The 14477-nt window shown below is 48.5% G+C and overlaps 1 long non-coding RNA gene across 1 annotated transcript in view; it reads right to left on the bottom strand.

Annotated features, from left to right (window-relative positions):
- The window catches only part of LOC141258144 (uncharacterized), a 41824-nt gene extending 31142 nt beyond the window's left edge, over positions 1 to 10682 (bottom strand). Inside the window, exon 1 of the long non-coding RNA XR_012318209.1 lies at positions 10554 to 10682. This is a non-coding gene — a long non-coding RNA (uncharacterized lncRNA). The remainder of the gene's footprint in view (positions 1 to 10553) is intronic.
- Positions 10683 to 14477: the final 3795 nt, after the last annotated feature.

Raw genomic sequence — 14477 nt, 5'->3', positions numbered from 1 at the left:
GTCATGCTCCCAGGCTGCATCGCAGCAGAAGTACCCCGACAGGCGGCGCCGCTCCCCGGTCCTCCCTTCACACTTGCTGTCGGGAGATCAGCGGCCCTAGCCGCTGATCTCCCAACGGTAGCCGCATGGAGGTCAGCGGCGGTGGATGCTGGGTGTGACACCATGGGGGATAACCCCGCCCACAGCCCATCATTCACTGTGGTACGCGGAACAGGAGACCCCTGGCTGCAGCCGCAAATAATCGTGATGTAAGAGGAAGCAAGAGCCGGCTGCAGCCGGGGGAATTACGTGCTGGCTGTGTGTGGTCAGCGATGTTGTCACAAGCAGTATTGACAACATGATGTAATTACAAAATTCATTAGGGGCCCCGGGGGGATAATTTAAAGTAGTGCACAACCCATTTAAACACTGCTTCGCTGATTAGTCGCGCCCGGTCGGCCGCATACATATTCTAGAATACCCGATGCGTTAGACTAAATGGTGGCCCGATTCTATCTCTATCACTTTTTTTTTTCTACTGACAGCGTGTCAGAGCTCTAAGAAGCAGCTTCTGGCATCCTCCGCTGTCTTTTAATGCACAGGGAGTCCCTCCCATAGTGCCTATGGTGACCTGGCGCCCCCTCGTCCCCTGCACCTGCGGGAGGACGCCCGTGCCTGCGCAGATTGGCTACCCAGTCATGCATTGCGGCGCTGCGTTATCCGGAGGCGCCCGGCACGCTCGTGCATGCGCAGACCCGGAAGTTCAAAACCACGCCGCCGGCCGCGCCATGCTCCCACCTGCCGCAACCAGGGGGGGGTCCAGCACAGCACCTCGGTGGGCCCAGACAGGCCCTGTCCTCTTCGTCTGGACCTTCCCCCGCACACCCTAAAGGCCCACTGACCCCAGCGGTGGCGCATCAGGGAACCCCTGCTGCCTGGATCGGACTGGCCAGGCCTGGCATCCCACAACGTCCATCTTCTGGCACCCCGCAGGTATGCCTCCTCCGGAACTGTAGGATCCCGTCAAGGACAGGAAACCAACTGATGCGGGAGAGAGGTACCGCCCTTTTATCTGTAGGTTTCCTGTCCTTGAAGGGCGGATCCCCTCTCTCCATGGTGCCGTCATGGGGGGGGGGGGGGGGGAGGAGAAAAAAAGCGGTTCATTCTCAGAAACCCTCCAATGTGGCTGAATTACAACAATTTTGCTAAGATTAGTGGGCCAAAATTCCTCCAGAGCATTGTAAAAGATTCATTGCCAGTTATCGCAAACGCTTGATTGCAGTTGTTGCTGTTAAGAGTGGCCCAACCAGTTATTAGGTTTAGGATGCAATCACTTTTTCACGCAGGGACCTGTAGGTTTGGATTTCTTTTTCCCTGAATAATAAAAGACCTTCATTTAAAAACTGTATTTTGTGTTTACTTATGTTATCTTTGTCTAAAATTTACATTTGTTTTGTGATCTGAAACATTTAAGTGTGATAAACACGCAAAAGAATAAAAAAATCAGGAATAATAATAAATTTATATAGAGCCAACATATTCCGCAGCACTTTACAATTAAGCGGGGACATGTACAGACAATAAATTCAATACAATGTAAGACAGTTTAAACAGTTACATTAGGAGTGAGGTCCCTGCTCGCAAGCTTACAATGTAAAAGGAAATGGGGGGACACAATTGGTGAAAAGTGCTGGTTATTTCAGGTCTAGCAATTATAATAAATAGGGATTTTCATATAAGGCTGCATGATCCAGTCATCAGCCCGTATGTTTAAGTGCAATAATTAAGTATCAAGTGCAGTTATCGTGTGCATGGAGGGTGTGGGGACAGATGAATAGTAGGGAACAGATTCTGAATAATATCTAGAAGGCGGGAACAGGGTAAAGTTAGTTTACCGAGTAGAGGTGATAGGTTTTAAAAGCATGCTTGAAGACGTGGGGGCTAGGCATCAGTCGGATCGTCTTGGGTAGTGCATTCCAGAGAACTGGCACAGCATGAGAGAAGTCTTGAAGACGGGGGTGTGAAGTTCGGATTATGGGGGATGTTAGTCTTAAGTCATTTTTAGAACGGAGGGCATGTGTAGGGCGATAGACAGAGATGAGAGAGGAGATATAAAGGCGGAGCAGAACTGTGGAGAGCTTTTTGGGTGAGAACGAGGAGTTTATATTGGACCCTGTAGCGAATGGGTAACCAGTACAATGACTGGCACAAGATGGAGGCATCGGTAAAGGGGCTGGACAGAAATACGACCCCGTCTGCTGCATTCAGGACGGATTGGAGAGGAGAAAGTTTGGTAAGAGGGAGACCGATCAGAAGAGGAAGGGAAGCAAACACTTTTTTTACACCACTGTATATGTATAAATATATGTGTGGTCAATACAAAGGACTGGCACAGGACTTATTCCTTCCAAAGACCATACTAAGGACCAGGTGGCACTCATTACGGGTGGAGTAAAGGCGATTCCGGCAGCTAAATAGGAAAGGGTTCTTTACAGTTAGAGAGGTCAGGCTGTGGAATGCCCTGCTGCAAGAGGTAGTAATGGCAGACACTAACATCTTTTTAAAAGGGCTGGAAAATTTCCTCAGTACACATAACATTGTGAGTTATACTTAATTTAGTGACCATTTATAATTGGTGTAGAAAGGTTGAATTTGATGGACCTAGGTCTTTTTTTCAACCTATGTAATCTGCATCTTTACACTTTAGATGTTTCTTTTTAGAAATTTTGAACATTGAACCATGAATCTCCACAATATAAATCAAAACACGCTGCGTTCTGTACCCCATCAAGGACCAATTTACATAGGTTCACCAGTTTCAACTAACGGGGAAGATGCCACTGCAAAAACTTTAAATGTGTCTATCTCTTAGGCATCTGTTTAAACAAACAGCGAGTGTCATAGCTTCCCCAGAGACTGCGGACAGAAACTGTAAGCCGTCATGTCTTTAATTTGTTCCAAAAGTCCCTGGCAGAACTGACTCCAAAGAGCGGGGTCGTTCCAGGAGTTCTCTACTGCCCAGCGTCTAAACTCAGAGCAGTAGTCCTCAGTTCTACGACCTCCCTGAACCAATACACGGAGCTTGGATTCAGCCACAGCGACTTCGTCAGGGTGGTCATAAATGAGGACAATAGCTAAGAAAAATGCCTCAATAGAGGACAACGCCATGGAATCCCCAGGCAAAGAAAATGCCCAACCCTGTGGGATCTCCATGAAGTAAAGACAAAAAAAAGCCTAAAGTAAAGTAAAGAAACACTCCAGGCAAAAAAGAAACCCATGTCTCATCTGTGTGGCATAACACAACAATAAATACTTTTAACTCCTTCACGACAAATGACAGACATAGCACATCATGACCGGGTGGCAGTTCCCGCATCATGATGTGCTATGTCCGTCATGGACTAAAACTGTCACTGTGTGTAAACACACAGTGACAGTTCTGTGCCGACAGCGGACACTGACATCTGAGCGGCACAGGCAGAGATACAGGGACCCATTTCAGGAGTCCCTGCACTCAGATTTCTGTGATTGGTCAATCAGATTGACTGACCTATCACAGTATGACCGTGCAGGAGGTGCAGAAATATCAGCACCTCTCCGCCCCTGGCTGATTAACCCTCCAGATGCCATGATCGAGAGCGATTATGACATTTGGAAGGTTGTGAGAGGGAGTGGGCTCCCTCTCTCACCTCCATTGGCATCCCCATGCCGAAATCACGGGGAGACGATGGTTGTCATGGCAACCAGAGGTCAGATGTAATAGGCAATCTGCCTGTGTAATATCACAGGTCTCATGCATTGCAGTGCTGATGCAATGCAATGAATAAGACCAGTGATAATAATAATAATAAAAATTAAAGTCCCATAGAGGGACTAAGTAAAAAGATTTTAAAAAGTTAAGATTGAAAAAAATTCTAAAAAAACAAAACCAACAAACACAGAATAAAGAATAAAAAATATTACACCAATAAATACACATTTACGCTAAAACAAAAATAAACAAAAAAAAGTACACATTTGTTATCGCCACATCCAGAATGACCCGATGGAAAAAACAGTGGAATAAAAAGCGATGAAAAAGGAAAAAAAAAAAAAATGGTACCGCTGAAAATGTCAAGTCGCCATACGGCTCCATCAGTGGAAAAATAAAAAAGCTATCGCTCTCAGAATATAGCGATGCAAAACAATGTTTTTTCTATAAAATTGTTTTTGTTGTGTAGAAGCGACAAAACATAAAAAAAATTATATAAATGTGGTATCGCTGTAATCGTACTGACCAGAAGAATAAAGTTGTCTCATTACTTCAACCACACGGTGAATAGAATTAAAGAAATTCCAGCTGCCAGGAGACCCGTTGGCTTTGAACTCTGGTGAAAGGCTACCTGAGTTCAGGCCACTGGGTCTAAGGCTATGTGCACACAATGCAGAAATGCTCCGGATTTTTCCTGAGCGTTTCTGCATCTCCCTGGAAGAAAAAAAACGCATGCGGATTGTACATGCGGATTGTAAATGCGTTTTTCCTGCCAGGGACATGCGGAAGTGAAGCGTTCTTCACATGCATTTCCGCATGCGGGTTGACAAGCGCTTTCCAAGCGATTTTAGCATCACTTGGAAAGTGCTTGTCAACTTGGTCACACTATATAAATCTATGCAAACGGCATGGATTTATATACTGTGACCTTAAAGAATGTTTAAAAATAAAAAAATAAATCTATACTTGCCTTCCGATGGCCCCCGCAGTCTTGCTTCGCTAAGTCCTGGCTACCAGCAGATCGCGGTACACTGCACTGAAGGACCTGCCGTCACATGACTATGACGTCAGCGCAGGTCCTACAGTCCACCACGATCTCCCAGCAAGGGAGGAAGAGCGCAGCGGGGGCCATCAGAAGGTAAATATAACATTTATTTTTTAGTTTATTCTTTTTTTTACAGGTTCTACAGTACCCGGGTCCGGAGGAGAGTCTCCTGTCCTCCACACCCGGGTACCATCCGCACATTGGAACGCATGGATTCCGCATCTGCATATGCAGTGAAGCGGAATCCATGCGTTTCAATGCAAGTCAATGGCGACGAAAACGCAGCACTTCCGCAAAATAATTGGTAGTGCTGCGTTTTTTTCCGCAATGATAATCCGCAGCGGAAATTTCCGCAGCATGTGCACAGCACATGCGGATTATCATTGGGGAACATGGCAGGCCTTCTACCATGCGTCTTAAGAGTTTCTGCAGCATTTTTGCTGCTGCGGAAACGCTTAAAAAACGCATCGTGGGCACACAGCTTCACAGTAGCTCTAGTGCCGGACTGTTGAATGCCAGAGTACCAATGCTGGGCAGGCGCTGGGTGCAGCTCATATCATTGTCGCCTGGTCTCCCTCAGATCAGCACAACCAGGCGTCAATGATGAGAGTTGTAGTCAGCACCGCAGTGTACATTATGTGTAAAATAAAGAATTTAATTAAAAAAAAAACAACGTGGGCTCCTGCCAATTAATCATAACCAGCAGAGGAAAAGTCGCCTTCTGGGGGCTGATATTACTAGCAAGTGAAAGGGTCCATTAGCCCAAAATGTTCCCTGGCTATTAATAACAGCTCACAGCTGTTTGTAAAGAAAGACAGAGCATGTAAAGAATAGTTTATTTGAAATAAAAGTCCACATGGTTTTATTAATTTTAAATAAAATTAAAAAACAGTTATACTCACCTAACACCTAATCCCTGAAGCCATTGTCCCCTGTAAAAAAAAAACAGAAAATAAAAAAGCAAATTTATATACTCACCTTGTCCCAGAAGCCACTGTCACATGTAAAAAAAAAAAATAAAATAAAAAAACAACCATATTTCTCACCTGTCCAAAGTGATTAAATAATCCATAGTGCCAGATGACAGTCTGTATCACTTGTAGAGCAGTCACATCAGCAGTGTTGCTGATGGTAGTTTATTTTTCTTTTTTCTTTTACAGGTGACATGGGCTTCAGGGATTAGGCGGTATGGTGAGTACAACTGTGTTTTTCGTTTATTAACTTTAATTTTTTTACTTTGAGAACAGGCACCTGCTGATTACTACCCCCATGAGCAGCGCCTTCTTTTGCTGTTATCAGGGTCATGGGAGTAGTACTCTCATCAGTCGACGCCTGTGACAAGCGGTAAGCTTTTTTACTGTGGGTCATAGTCACAGCTGCGGTTTCACGCTGACATCTGACAGCGTGATCCCGCAGCGCTCTGACCAGCAGCAACGATCTTAACGTCGATCAGAGCCTGTTTCCCATGCTGTCACCCAGATGACAGCGTTGGAAACCACGGATGTTCAGGCCCCCCAATCATTTGAATGGGGTCTGGGTTCGGGTACTGTTCTGGTACCCGAACCGAACTTTTAATAAATTTCGGCCGAATCCACTGGACCCGAACACCACGGGTCTGCGCATCACTATATATGAGGGCTTCTTTTTGTGACACGAGTGGTAGATTTAATTTGTATCATATTGGGATATATATTATATTTTGATCACTTTTATTGTATTTTTTTGTCTATTGTTCTTTACATTTTTGTAGAGTTTAAATATATATATATACACCTACACTACAGACCAAAAGTTTGTACACACATTCTCATTTTCATGACTACGAAAATTGTACATTCACACTGAAGGTATCAAAACTATGAATTAACACATGTGGAATTATATACTTAACAAAAAAGTGTGAAACAACTGAAAATATGTCTTATATGCTAGGTTCTTTAAAGTACCCAGCTTTTGCTTTGATGACTGCCTTGCACACTCTTGGCATTCTCTTGATGAGCTTCAAGAGGTAGTCACCGGAAATGGTCTTCCAACAATCTTGAAGGAGTTTCCAGAGATGCTTAGCACTTGTAGGCCCTTTTGCCTTCACTCTGCGGTCCAGCTCACCCCAAACCATCTCGATTGGGTTCAGGTCTGGTGACTGGAGGCCAGGTCATCTGGCGTAGCACCCCATCACTCTCCTGTTTGGTCAAATAGCCTTTACACAGCCTGGAGGTGTGTTTGGGGTCATTGTCCTGTTGAAAAATAAATGATGGTCCAACTAAAGGCAAACCGGATGGAATAGCATGCCGCTGCAAGATGCTGTGGTAGCCATGCTGGTTCAGTATGCCTTCAATTTTGAATAAATCCCCAACAGTGTCACCAGCAAAGCACCCCCACACCATCACACCTCCTCCTCCATGCTTCACGGTGGGAACCAGGCATGTAGAGTCCATCCGTTCACCTTTTCTGCGTCGCACAAAGACACGGTGGTTGGAACCAAAGATCTCAAATTTGGACTCATCAGACCAAAGCACAGATTTCAACTGGTCTAATGTCCCCATTCCTTGTGTTCTTTAGCCCAAACAAGTCTCTTCTGCTTGTAGCCTGTCCTTAGCAGTGGTTTCCTATCAGCTATTTTACCATGAAGGCCTGCTGCAAAGTCTCCTCTTAACAGTTGTTGAAGAGATGTGTCTGCTGCTAGAACTCTGTGTGGCATTGACCTGGTCTCTAATCTGAGCTGCTGTTAACCTGCGATTTCTGAGGCTGGTGACTCGGATAAACATCCTCAGAATCAGAGGTGACTCTTGGTCTTCCTTTCCTGGGGCGGTCCTCATGTGAGCCAGTTTGTTTGTAGCGCTTAATGGTTTTTGCAACTGCACTTGGGGACACATTCAAAGTTTGCCCAATTTTTTGGACTGACTGACCTTCATTTCTTAAAGTAATGATGGCCACTAGTTTTTCTTTATTTAGCTGCTTTTTTTCTTGCTATAATACAAATTCTAACAGTCTATTCAGTAGGACTATCAGCTGTGTATCCACCAGACTTCTGCACAACACAACTGATGGTCCCAACCCCATTTATAAGGCAAGAAATCCCACTTATTAAACCTGACAGGGCACACCTGTGAAGTGAAAACCATTTCCGGTGACTACCTCTTGAAGCTCATCAAGAGAATGCCAAGAGTGTGCAAAGCAGTAATCAAAGCAAAAGGTGGCTACTTTGAAGAATCTAGAATATAAGACCTATTTTCAGTTGTTTCACACTTTTTTGTTAAGTATATAATTCCACATGTGTTAATTCATAGTTTTGATGCCTTCAGTGTGAATGTACAATTTTCATAATCATGAAAATACAGAAAAATCTTTAAATGAGAAGGTGTGTCAAAACTTTTGGTCTGTACTGTGTGCGCGTATATATATATATATATCATTGAATACTTTGTTCTGTACAAAGTTTAATGTGCTGGCAACAAAATCACACAAAAATCATCAATGGAAATCAAATTTATTAGCCAATGGAGGCCTGGATTTGGAGTCACCCCCAAAATTAAAGTGGAAAGACACACTACAGGCTGATCCAACTTTGATGTAATGTCCTTAAAACAAGTCAAAATGAGACTCTGTATTGTGTGTGGCCTCCATGTGCCTGTATGACCTCCCTACAACGCCTTGGGCATGCTCCTGATGAGGTTGCAGATGGTCTCCTGTGGGATCTCCTCCCAGACCTTGACTAAAGCATCCGCCAACTCCTGGACAGTCTGTGGTGCAACGTGACGTTGGTGGATGGAGTGATACATGATGTCCCAGATGGAGGGGGCCGTAGGAGGGCAACAACCCAGCAGCAGGACCGCTACCTCCGCCTATGTGCAAGGAGTAACAGGAGGAGCACTGCCAGAGCCCTGCAAAATGACCTCCAGCAGGCCACAAATGTGCAGGTGTCTGCACAAACGGTTAGAAACCGACTCCATGAGGGTGGTATGAGGGCCCGACGTCCACAGATGGGGGTTGTGCTCACAGCCCAACACAACACTGTGAAGGATGCTTGGCATTTGCCACAGAACACCAGGATTGGCAAAGTCGCCACTGGTGCCCTGTGCTCTTCACAGATGAAAGCAGGTTCACACTGAGCACATGTGACAGACGTGACAGTCTGGAGATGCCGCGGAGAGCGATCTGCTGCCTGCAACATCTTTCAGCATGACCGGTTTGGCAGTGGGTCAGTAATGGTGTGGCATGGGGCGTGACCTGGGCTCGAGCAGGAGAGGACGTGCAGACACTGAGCTCCTGCCCCTGTGCTTTATATATATGCATTTCCAAGCTGGAAATTTCTTTTTCTGGGTCCTGAGAAGTTCCTTAGGGGATCCTAGCCTACAGAGCCAAAAGACTTCGGGACAAGGAGAGAAAGAAAAGCGTAGAGACTCTAGTAGTTCGGACGTAAGAAACCTAGGCCCTATCTAAGCTGGAGCGCAGTGGATTCAAGCGGTGTGCGGTCACAGAAAAGGCTGTACTTCAGCAACTCTGCTTACCCATCCCGCTGTCTGGGAGCTGTGGAGGATCGTGTCCTGCTCAAGAGCCCGAACCCGGAGACCTGCGTGAGGTGAAAGAGGAACGTGTCTCCCTGTTGGTGGGCCGCGGCAGCCGAACTGTTGGTGTCGGAGCGCTCCGCCGAAGGTGGCAAGGGGCGGGACCGTCGGATCACGGAAGAGACGCTGTGAGTCTACCCCTCCTCCCCCCTCCTTCTACCCTGCGGCTGCGGCCCCCCTTACCCGATCTGCTGATCTCCGGGGTGATTGAGAGCGGTGTCTTCGTTTGGGGGAGGTGGGGGTGTGGGTGCCCGAGGCCGCGCTTTGCAGTGTGGTGCCGGAGGAGGAGGTACACCGCGCCCGGAGTGAAAAAGCAGGACCGCCGCTCTTGGAAGAGACGACTCTGGTGCCCTGAACCTCCTCTCCCTTGTTGCTCCTTTCTTGCAGAGCGGGACATTGACCGGGAACGGTACTGCAGGCCTTTTCATCTTTTGGCGCCAAAAGTTGCTGCCATTTCTCTGTGAGAGAGATGGCAACCATTTTGCCATACCACAGGGAGTTAACAAGCTGCCTAAACATATCTCCCAGGTGTAAATTCCCAATCTACTGCTATGTGAATCTTCACCAGTGTTGTCTAGTGCAAGACTGCCACCTGCTGGAACTTTTGGGTAAAATAGAAAACTAAGCTATTGCCTAATATATAGTGACTAGATGGTGGCCCAATTCTAACGCATCAGGTATTCTAGAATATGTCTCCCGACGGTGGTGTACTTATTTAAAATCTGCCGCCAATAGTCACAACCCCCCCATAGTGGCCCATGCAGGATGTCACACATCCCCCTCCCCCCTATAATGGCCCATGCAGGAAGTCACATCCCCCCCTATACAATACCCCATGCAGGAAGTCACATCCCCCCATAGTGGCCCATGCAGGATGACACATCCCCCCCCCCCCCCCCCCGTCCCTTATAATACCCCATGCAGGAAGTCACATCCCCCCCATAATGGCCCATGCAGGATGACACATCCCCCGTCCCTAATAATGCACCATGCAGGAAGTCACATCCCCCCCTCCCTTATAATGCACCATGCAGGAAGTCACATCCCCCCCTCCCTTATAATGCACCATGCAGGAAGTCACATCCCCCCCTCCCTTATAATGCACCATGCAGGAAGTCACATCCCCCCATAGTGCCCCCTCCACGATGTCACACACCCCACCATTTAATGCCCTATGCCCCCATACAATAAAAAAAAAAAATCCAATACTCACCTCTCTTCTCAGCTGCTGCTCGGGACTCCAGCATAGCCGGCATCTTCCCGCTGTGGGCTGTGACCGGTCAGGAGAGAGCGTGGTGTAAAGACGTCACAGAGCTGCATCGTAAGACACAAGACCTGCTGCGGGGGAGGGGAGAGAGGGGAGGGGAGAGAGGGGAGGGGAGAGAGGGGAGGGGAGAGAGGGGAGGGAGAGAGGGGAGGGGAGAGAGGGGAGGGGAGAGAGGGGAGGGGAGAGAGGGGAGGGGAGAGAGGGGAGGGGAGAGAGGGGAGGGGAGAGAGGGGAGGGGAGAGAGGGGAGGGGAGAGAGGGGAGGGAGAGAGGGGAGGGGAGGGAGAGAGAGGAGGGGAGAGAGAGAGGGGAGAGAGAGGAGGGAGAGAGAGGAGGGGAGAGAGGAGGGGAGAGAGAGGAGGGGAGAGCGTCACACTTGCCGTCGGGAGATAAGAGGCCATAGCCGCTGATCTCCCGACGGTAGCCGCATCGAGGTAAGCGGCGCCTCCAGTCGGGGGACTTAGGCTGCGAGCAGCCGGCTGCATCGCCGCTGACCTCCGTGCGGCAGATGAGCCGCTAACGGCCATCTTTTTCTGAACTGCCGCGTCGCTGATTGGCCGCGGCCGGACCAATCAGCGACGCAGGATTTCCTGGACAGAAGGACAGACAGACAGACGGGATAAGACAATTATATATATTAGACTAGATTGTGGCCCGATTCTAGAATAGGTATGCGGCCGACCGGGCGCAATTAGCAGAGCGGTGTTTAAATTTGGCACCAAAATCGCTGATTAGTCACGACCAATCAGCAGAGCGGTGTTTAAATTTGGCGCCAATACTGCTGATCGGGAGCCGGCCTCGATCAATCAGCAGAGCGGTGTTTAAATTTGGCGCCAAAATCGCTGATTGGTCGTGCCCGCCAGCCGCGACCAATCAGCAGAGTGAGGTTTAAATTTGGCGCCAATACTGCTGATTGATCTCGGCCAGCGACCGCGACCAATGAGCAGAGCGTTGATTACATTTGGCGCCAAGCTCGCTGATTGGTCGCGGCTGGCGTCCGCGACCAATTAGCACAGCAGTGTTTAAGTGTCGCGGTAAGATCGGTGATTGGTCGCGGCCACTATTTAAATGTGGCGCCCAAATCGGTGATTGGTGGCGGGCAGCGGCCGCGACCAATCAGCAGAGCGGTGTTTAACTTTAGCGCCAAGATCACCGATTGGTCTCGTGCGGAGAGCGCGACCAATCAGCGAATCGTATTGGTGAGGAGCGGGGAGCGGAATCGTATTGGTGAAGACCGGGAAGCGCCGCTGCCTGTGCGGATACTTCCACTCCGAGAAGCCGGGAGATGAGCGACTGCTCGCAGCAGAAGTATCCCGACCCGCAGCGCCGCTCCCCGGTCCTCCCTTCACACCCTAGCCGCTGATGTCCCCTCAGTATCCGCATGGTGTTACAAAGGTCCGGACATTTGTGTTAAAAATCGCTGATTGGTTGCTGGCGCTGCCCGCGACCAATCACCGATTGGTCGCGGCCGATATTTAAATTTGGCGCCAAATCGGTGTTTTTTAACACAAATGTCCGGACCTTTGTAACACCATGCAGATACTGTGGGGACATCAGTGGCTAGGGTGTGAAGGGAGGACCGGGGATACTTCTGCGCCGAGAGCCCGCTCATGTCCCGGGTTCTCGGAGCGGAAGTACCCGCACAGGCAGCGCCGCTGACATCCATGCGGCTAGGGCGTGAAGGGAGGACCGGGGAGCGGCGCTGAGGGTCCAATTGGTCGCGGCCGCTATTTAAATGTGCCGCACAAATCGTTGATTGGTCGCGGACTTGGCCCGCGACCAATCACTGATCTTGCGGCCAAAGTTAAAACACTACTGTGCTGATTGGTCGCGGGCAGCGTCCGTGACCAATCACCGATTTGGGCGCCAAATTTAAATATCGGCCGCGACCAATCACCGATCTTGGCTTCACATTTAAACACCGCTGTGCTGATTGGTCGCGGCCGATATTTAAATGTGGCGCCCAAATCCGTGATTGGTCGCGGGCAGCGTCGGCGACCAATCAGCACAGCGGTGTTTAAGTTTTGCGCTAAGATCAGTGATTGGTCAGGTCCGAAGACCGCGACCAATCATCGAATCGTCTTGGTAAGGACTGGGGAGTGGCGCTGCCTGTGCGGGTACTTACGCTGCGAGAACCCGGGACATAGCGGGAGCTCGCAGCAGAAGTATCCTGACCCGCAGCGCCGCTCCCCGGTCCTCCCTTCCGCATGGAGGTCAGCGGCGCCGGCGGTCCTTCCGCTGATACCGGCCGGGAGATGAGCGCCTCGCGCCGCTCATCTCCCGGCTGCATCTCCGTCCCGCAGATGGGTCCGGCGGTCGGGTTCCTTCTGCTGTTGCCGACGGGGAGATGAGCGCCTCGCGGCGCTCATCTCCCGGCTGCATCGCTGCTCAGCTCCGTCCCGCAGATGAGCCGCTAAAGGCCGCCATCTTTATTCAGAAATCCCGCGGCGCTGATTGGCCGCTGCCGGACCAATGAGCAACGCGGGATTTCCTGGACAGACAGACGGGATAAGACGATTATATATAGATATAGCTTTGTCCGGTACCTAACCTCATTATGCTGATCACAAGATGAGGTGACTCCTACTACACAGACCTCTATAAAAGCGAAACGACGCATTTCTACTCAAAGTGTACTGTGAAGCTAGGCTAATACTCCAAAACAGAGAATAAGCTTTATAACTATCTTGTTTCCATTAATAAAAGCAAAAATGACCAGAGGCAGATCTCGTAAAACAGTGTCACCTACTAAACTGACTGAATTTTTTACACGGGGAGCAGCAGAGTCTACTTCCACTCAGAGTGAGACACAACGAGACTCCTCGCCACCCTCAGATTGTTCCTCCCGGGAAAGCTCAACTATGTGAGAAGATACAGGGCCTGCAGATGCATCATGTTTTTAGTTAACGGAGCAAGAGTTACTGAGCACTCTGCGTAAATCTTTAAATGATGACATGACACAAATGGCGAGTGCCTTGAAAAAAATTGTGAGAAACCTGGAGGAGCGTACCTCACGATTGGAGGACAAAATGGTAGATTTTGCAGATTCTCACAATTCTCTGGTTGACGCATATTATGAATTAAAAGATTCCTCAGAATATATCAAATAAAATGGGAGACCAAGAGGACAGATCTCGTAGGAATAACGTGAGACTACGTAGGAATCCAGAAAGTGTTAAAAATTCAGATTTGCCCCAATTTTTTCACAACCTGCTGCAGTCTGTACTTCCAGACGCATCTGACTGAGTTGGTAGAGGACAGAATTCACAGGGTTCCTAAACATGTAAATCCCTCTCTGCCTAGAGATACTCTAGCAAGGATTCACTTATTTACCATCAAAGAAAATTTTTTACGCTGCATCAGAGATAAACCAGATCTACCCGCTCCGTTCCAAGAGATCACTATCTTTCAAGACTTATCAGCTGCTACCTTAGCAAAACGTAAAGAATTTGCTCCTCACACAGCAATTTTAAGAAACGCCGGCATTCCCTACCGCTGGGGATACCCGGTCAAACAGCTAATCATTAAAGGACAATGACGTGGTGGCCTGCCTGTCACCGCGGCATGCAGAAAAACTACTTGGCAAATGGAAGCTTCTTCCGGAGGGATTTGTCTCACCTCTTCCTCCAGAGCAACTATATAAAAAAATTCCAACTGATTGGATTACTGTAAACCGTTGAGGTCTGTAACCTGTTTTTCTTTTTCTAGGAGTCCACCTCTATTTTCTGATTCTGTAATTGCCGTTTCCTGTTGTGCCCTGGACACAGGGGTACAGTCCTGATGACTTCGGTTGTCCTTATTGTGTCCGTATCCCTTAAGACCCCCACTCGATAGTGAACCATCTGGATATACACCATCATTCGAATTTTTG

Source organism: Phyllobates terribilis, unplaced genomic scaffold (assembly GCF_046119375.1).
Source record: "Phyllobates terribilis strain yellow unplaced genomic scaffold, ASM4611937v1 Scaffold_3__8_contigs__length_932513732, whole genome shotgun sequence".
Classification (NCBI taxonomy): Eukaryota; Metazoa; Chordata; class Amphibia; order Anura; family Dendrobatidae; genus Phyllobates; species Phyllobates terribilis.
The sequence above is the reverse complement of the archived record's forward strand: the minus strand, read 5'-3'. Positions and strand labels throughout refer to the sequence as shown.